The 7,430-nt window shown below is 53.5% G+C and overlaps 1 pseudogene; it reads right to left on the bottom strand.

Moving 5' to 3' along the window:
- Positions 1–7,014: 7,014 nt before the first annotated feature.
- LOC134931203 (U2 spliceosomal RNA) lies at positions 7,015–7,119 on the bottom strand (annotated as a pseudogene).
- Positions 7,120–7,430: the final 311 nt, after the last annotated feature.

Here is a 7,430-nt window from a genome sequence, read left to right as displayed (position 1 = left end):
AATAAAAGTAAAAGCTGTGTAAATGAGAAACGCACTTTCATTTTTTTACGATTTATTATTTTTTCCCCAACCCTGGTCTTCTAAAGGGAAGATTTAAAACAAAAAAAAAATCTTCCAAAGGGAAGATTTAAAACAAACAAAAAAAAAGGTAGGGAGGGGGACTTGGAGCCATCACCTGATGGTGGAGTATGATGGCAGCTTTTTTTTTTTTTTTTTTTTTTTTTTTTTTTGAAGCCCGAGGTGCGGTGCTTCATCACTCAGTGTCTGTGACCAAACGTGCTGGGGGCGAAGGTTCTTGGACCCTCTCCCGAAGGAGAAGGGCCCCGTTACTCCTCTAAACCCTCAGAGCCAAAAGGCCCTGAGGGAAAAAAAGGACTGTGGGTCCCCCTTTGCCGAAGCGCAGGGGAACCCTCGGGTGTCCCCAGGGTTGGCCGAAGCGTCCCCCTGGGGACCGATTTCTGCGTCTGGTCCTCCCCCCGTGGAGAGGACCTCAGCAACTTTAGAGGAGAGGGCGGCCCAAAAGGGTCTCACCTTAACCCCAACAAAAAACGTGACCGTGACATACTACAAACAACCAAAAAACGAATAAAGTGCTAAAGTTTGTGCAAGTGCAGGTGCAAAAACTCATATGTGGGCATAATAAATAAATAAATAGACCCCAGCCAAAAGGCCGGGGGGGGGGGTAAAAAATTATCCTTGCCCTAGCCAGAAGGCCAGGGCAAAGGATGTGGTGCAACAGAAGTTGGGAAGAAGTGACAGTGCAAGTGCGCTTAAAGTGCAAAGGTTAGGACCAGTGCAGGTTAAGGCACCCTTGGGGTTTTCACCCCAAGGGCACATGTCACCCCGGGCTTCTAAGCAGCCCCCCGACCCCTCAGCCAGACCAAGCTTCGTACCTGCTCTATGCCAAGGTCAACCCCCAGTACGAGTGCAGATACTAGGCCAGGCTGTTCCCGATCCATCGCAGGGTACTGTTAGATCCTGCGAAGTAGGGGGTACGCCCAGCTTTTCTCCGCTCTCGACCAGGGGCCTGCCACACCCCGGCACGGTACTCCACAGGGTGTTTCTCCATTCCACATCTAGGAACCTCTCACGCTCCTAGTGTAAGAACAGGTACTCCACCCCATGTTTCTCTACCGTGGATACTTCACCGGGTGGCTCCCTGTACCACATAGGGTTGAATTATTCCCCTATGCAGAAGGGATCTCCACCAAACCGTGCCTCATGCAACATGGGGAGTTCGCACTCCCCCCATGAAGTGAGGCTAACCGGTCGGCTTTTCTCCACTGATAAGAACAGATTTTTGATTGAAAAAGCGTCTTTATTGGTATAAAGTTGCAAAAAACAGACGGGAACATTGACAAACATAAGTGCCGTGTCGCAGCACAGGCCAAAACACAGCACAGATGCAGACTGTATAGTGCAGTCGAAGAACTACGGCGCGGGCCTGTAGCCTACACTGTAGTTCTCAGGCTGCACTATGCAATTAAACGATACAATAACACAACAGTAAATAAGGCTATGGGTGTGGAGGGTAGGGGGGTGGGGGAGGGTGAATCACAAGCCCGAAGCTTTATTGAAAGACAGACACATATAAGGGGAAGGGCAATAAATAGCAGACATCAATAAAACAACAGACATTGTGAGTGAGGGGGAAGGGGCCACGGTCCCAAAGTCTCATTTTCGGTTCGGACAAGGGGAGAGGGGCAGAAAAAGGGGGGGCTTTAATCCTCTTCTTCCTCAGGGCTGTCCATGGTGGAATAGTCTCTGAGCGAGCTGTGAACCAGCCTGCAACAGTCCTGGATAGACATCCTCTCCCTCCTCAGAATGAGGCGGTTCCTGGCAAGCCACGAAGCGTCCTTAACACTGTTCATAAGGCGCCAGGCTTCCTGGATCGCCCCAACGGTGTGGGTGCCAGGGAATAGTCCGTAGAGTACCGAATGGTACGTGAGACAGTTCCTTGGCACAGAGTTTTTCAGTTCGTTTTCCAGGGCGTCCAACAACAACTGGGCCCAGGCACAGTCCCAAAACAGGTGCATAGATGTTTCCTCGTGTATGATGCACCTGGGGCAATGTCTGTACCTGCACAGGTTCCGGGAGTGCATGAATGACCGGAGGGGCAGGCCCCCCTGGATGGCCATCCACGACAGGTCTTTGTGTCTGTTTGTGAGCCTTTTAGAGGCCACATTCTCCCAGACCTGTTTGGTAGTCGCTGAAGGGAGCCCCGGAATCGGCTCCAAATCGTCTTTAGCTCTGATGAGCTTGTAGATCGTCTTCGATTTCCATAAGTCAGGTTTAACTCCCTCCAGTTGGTGTTCCCTCACGAACTTGGACACGTCCAGGTAGAACCACGGGGTGTTCCAGTTGTAAGGGATGGAGCTGTCCCATTTGTCCCAGCCGAGGTTCCTCCAAAGAGGCAGGAGGAAGAAACGGGACATGGAGTTTCCTGCAGAATCGTTCAAGTTCTCGTACATTGTCCTGCGGATGCAGTTACACACGAAGAAGGCTCGAAGCATGGTTGGGATATCCGGAATACCCTTTCCACCCTTGAGGGGCTCCTTGTACATAACTGACCGCTTTACTCTGTCCATCTTGGAGCCCCAGATGAAGTGAAACACTGCCCTCGTGATGGCCCTGCAGACGGTTGCCAGGGGTGGCCAGGCCTGCGCGGTGTACTGCAGAACAGGAAGAATCTCGTTGCGCAGCACAAGTGATTTCCCCTCGATGGTAAGTTCTCTGAGGCTCCACAATCCGATCTTTTGGCGAACAGTCGCCAGTCTCTCGTCCCAACATCTCAGGGCTGCACCCTCGCCGCCGAACCAGACTCCGAGAATCTTAATGAAGTCGGGCTTGATGGCGAAAGGAAATGGTGCAGAGGATGACAGGTGCCACTTTCCGAAGAGCATAGCCTCTGACTTCCCGCAGTTGACTTTAGCCCCTGAGGCTCGGCCGAAGTTCTCGCAGGTCTGGACGAGTGCTGTCACCGAACGTTGATCCGCGCAGAAGACAGTGACGTCATCCATGTACAGCGAACACTTGGCCTCTCGTCGGTCACGACCCGGTGCGGCGATCCCTCTGATCTCTGGATTCCGTCTGATGCATACAGCCATGAGCTCTATAACACAAACAAAAAGAAGAGGTGAAAGCGGGCAGCCTTGTCTGACCCCGGACAAGATGGAAAAGGGGTCAGTCTTCCAGCCGTTCACCAGCACCGAGCTGTGGATATCAAGGTACATCAGGTTAACATACGTACAAAACATTTTACCGAGGCCAAATTTATGCAGAACCCTGCCCATCAGCTCATGTGAGACACGATCAAAGGCCTTCTCCTGATCAAGGCTGACCAGGGCCGCGTGCACGTTCCGATCCTTGATGTAATGGACCGTGTCTCTGAGGAGGGCGAGGCTGTCTGCAATCCTGCGACCGGGGATGGCGCAGGTCTGGTCCGGGTGAATGATCTGTCCGATGACATCCTTCAGCCTGTTGGCGAGCACCTTGGCGAGGATCTTGTAGTCCACGTTTAAGAGAGAGATGGGCCTCCAATTCTTCAGCTCACATCTCTCCCCCTTACGCTTATACAAGATCGTGATCATTCCCTCCCTCAGCGATGGGGGCATTTTGCCCTCCACCACCATCTCCCCGTACAGCTCGAGCAGGTCCGGTCCAATGAGGTCCCACAGCGCTACGTAGAGCTCTGCTGGGAGACCGTCACTGCCCGGGGTCCTGCCCTGCCTAAAGGATTTGGCGGCAGAGTGCAACTCCTCCAACGCCAAGGGAGCATCCAGAGTGGCTTTGCCTGCAGGATCAATAGAGTTAGTGATACCTGACAGGAACTTATCGGCCTCCTCGCTGTCTGTGGTCTTAGGGGAGTAGAGGTCGCTGTAGTAGTCTCTGACGACTTTCATCACGCCCTCCTTCCCCTGTCTGGGGATGCCGGTCTCATCTCGCAGCTCGGTCAGGGGCGTGTGGCCAGAGTGGAGTTTCCTGAAAAAGAACGAATTACATTTCTCGTCCTTCTCAAGGTTCTCCACCTTGGAGCGGAAGACGATACGTCTGGATTCCTCCTCAAAGTGCCTTTTCAGGCCCCCTTTGGTCTCATCCAGCTCGTCTCTCACGTCCCAGCCGCACCGTTGGAGGTCCAGTAGGGACTGCAGAAGTCTCTGCAGCCTCTTGAAGTTCCTCTTTCGGTCGCACGCCTGTTGTCTCCCTTTAACCTGAAAGAAACTGCGAATGTTAGCCTTAGCATATTCCCACCAGTCGCTCATACATTCAAAATAACATTTGTCATTTTTCCATGTGATGTAGGCATCCTTCAGCTCCGCCAGCACCTCCTCTCTTTCCAGCAGGGCACAATTCAACTTCCAGGAGCCTGGGCCAGGCGCGAAGCCGCTACCCAGGACTCCTTGGAAGAGAATGGCCCTGTGGTCTGAGAAGAAGCAGGGGACCATAGAATGCCTGGTCTGCTTCACTGTTCTAGAGGTAAACACAAAGTCAATGCGGGAACGCACAGAGCCATCGGGGCGGCTCCATGTATAATTCACGGAGCCGGACCCCATGGAACCCATAGCGTCCCGCAGTGATGCTTCGGTCACCATTTCTATAAGCAGTTTAGACGTCACATCAAGCTTGGTAGAGTTGCTGGTGCTGCGTCCATCCTCTTCCATGGTGCAGTTGAAGTCTCCTGCCATCACTACCGCCCTAGTGGTTGCGAGCTGCGGTCGCAGGGTCTGGAGAAGCTCCAAACGCTCATTCTTGAAAGGGGGGGCGTACACGCAGATAAGCCTGATAGGCTCACCTGCCCAGGAGCCGTCCACGACAAGTAATCTGCCGCAGACGAGCTCCTGAACAGAATCTAGCGTGAAGAGGCTCCCCCTGATAAGAATGGCGACCCCTGCAGACTTACACTCGCCCCCACCGGACCAATAGGAGGCGCCGTGAGACCACTGCCTGCCCAGATGTTTGTAGGACCTGGAGAAAGGAAGAGAGCATTCCTGCAACATGTACACATCACATTTCTGACTATCTAGGAAAGTAAACACAGACTGTCTTCTAAGCTTATCCTTAATACTCCTCACATTAATGGTGAAAATTGAAAATGACGCCATTAGTTGGGGAAAAGAGAGAGGTTAGGCAACAGTTCTACATTTACGTTACCACTCCGTCGGGCGGGGCTTCCTCGGCATCGGATGCCAGGTTCCCTTGCTCGGGTAGCGGCGAGCTGTCTCCCAGTATCCGGTCGAGTAATGCGTCGGCGTTGGCATCCAGCTCCTCCTCCTCCTCCCTGCTGAATGCCTCCGCCAGCTCCTCCATTTCTTCTTCCAGTGGGGTCAGCTCGACCGCCAGTTTCTTAGAGGATTCGGAGTCCGCAGACGGGCTGTCGAGCTCCTTCCTCTTGCAGTTCCGTGTCTTCTCGGCACCTGCAGTTGGAGTAAGAGGGGAGGGGAGGGCGGGGAAATCTTCCTGGGAAGAAAGGTCAGGTGGGGCAGGGGTGGCTGGGTTGGGAGAGACAATGGGCTGGGTAGGAGAGTCGGAGGAGGGGTCAGGGAGGGTTGCGACAGTGGTAGGGATGGGAGTCACTGTCGCAGGGGGTGGGCTGGTGGAGATGGGTAGGGAGGTGGTGAGGGAGGATGGGAGGGGGGTGGGTTTGACAGGTTTCTTACCCTCCTGCGGTTTCTTTTCCTTCTGCGTAGCAGAGGGCAGCAGCTTGAGGGCAGGGTTGGCACGTCCGGTCACCACAGCTGAGTAGGTTCTCGACCTACTCGGGCAGTCCCTGTAGACGTGGTCCACTTTGCCGCACAGGTTGCAGGTTTTCCTCGTGGGGCAGTCTTTGGTCTCATGGCTGGCCATGTGGCAATTCTTGCATGCCGGGACCTTGCAGTCCTTCATCACGTGGCCCGTCCCGCCGCACTTCCTGCAGTTGCGTGGCTGGTCGGCGTAGTGGAGAAGTCCTTGAGATCCCCCCAGGGAGAAGCACTGTGGGAGGTGCTTGACTCCTTCTGGGCACGAGGTGTCCTTTTGCAGGACGACGATCACAGCCCACTTTCCAGTCCAGAAGCTGTTCCCATCCAGAACCCTTGTGGGGTCCTTCTTGACGGTACAGAACCGGCTGAGGAAGGTGACAATGTCCTTGATGGGCGTGTGTGGGTTCCTCATTGAAACCGTCACCCGCCTTTCCTCTCTTTGAATAGGGCAATTGCCCACAAAGCGGGAGAAAGGGGATTCGGGTCTCGCCGATTTCACTGCCTCCCAGTACCTCTTGCAGATGGCAAGGGAGGCGAAGGTGACGTAAAAGATCCCCTTCAGGTAATTCTGGATGCTGAGGGTTTCAGCGGTCGAGAAGCCCTGGTCCAGGATCATCTTCTTCCCAAAGGTCTCCACTGTCATGTCCGGCATCCGTCCATCCACCTCCTTCAACTTCATCACCACGGTGAATCTCATCCAGGGCTCCAGGGACGGTTTGTCTTTGGTGCTCACCTGGGTGGGTGCCGCTGGCGGTGTTGCTGCGGGGGTTGTGGCGCTGGGTGCGGCCGATCCGGTGGGGGCTTTGGCGGTTTTTTTCGCCGTCTTGGCCTGGCTCTTCTTGGCGAGGGTGGCCGGAGTGGAGGCAGAGGCTGGAGCAGCTGGGGCTGGAGCAGCGGGGGCTGGAACAACGGCGGCTGGGGCAGCGGTGGCCATACTCACGGATCCTTTTGGCGGAGAAGGCGGGGCGGAGGATCAGCGCTGTCGTCGAGAGGAGGAGAGGCGGTCGGTCGCTTCAGAGGGCAGAGCCAGCAAGTCTAGCCCTCCAGTGCAGGTAGGGGGCGCTGCAGAGCTTCTCCGGCGAAGTCCCTTTTCTCCACGCAGTCTTGCTGGCGGAGGGGGGTATCTTCTCCAGAGGGCAGAGCAAACAAGTCTAACCCTCTGCTGTAGCTGGGGAGCGATGCAAATCTTCACCCTCTTCAAGCGATCTTCTCCTTCTCCTCGCAGTCTCGACTTTCGATTTTTCTGGCTTCTCGGCCCGGGTGCAGCTTAGCCCTGAGAAGGACAATTGTCGGTCCAAGAAACAAGGTAGCACCGTCAGTCAGCGTGAACTGATAAGAACAGATACTACACTTGATCTTAGCCAAAAGGCCGAGAAGCGATGTTGGAGTATGAAGGTAGATGTTCATCTTAACAGCCACACACCCTCCCCAATATGATAATGGTTTTCAGTCTCCTTATATGTCACTTTATATCATGAACATTAAGGGTTATGGAGAGTTTGGTCCCTTTTTCTAAATTGTTTTTTATATATACAATATATATATACTTTATTCATTTATAATGCTTACTATATGCTAATCAATATTTCTTGATTTCTGTATGTCAATTACGCATAAATAAAGCGCAAGCATTGTATCATTTAAAATCACAATGCATTATGGGTAAACTAATTTGCATATGCAAATTATGTT

This window comes from Pseudophryne corroboree, chromosome 5, assembly GCF_028390025.1.
Source record: "Pseudophryne corroboree isolate aPseCor3 chromosome 5, aPseCor3.hap2, whole genome shotgun sequence".
Taxonomy (NCBI): Eukaryota; Metazoa; Chordata; class Amphibia; order Anura; family Myobatrachidae; genus Pseudophryne; species Pseudophryne corroboree.
The sequence above is the reverse complement of the archived record's forward strand: the minus strand, read 5'-3'. Positions and strand labels throughout refer to the sequence as shown.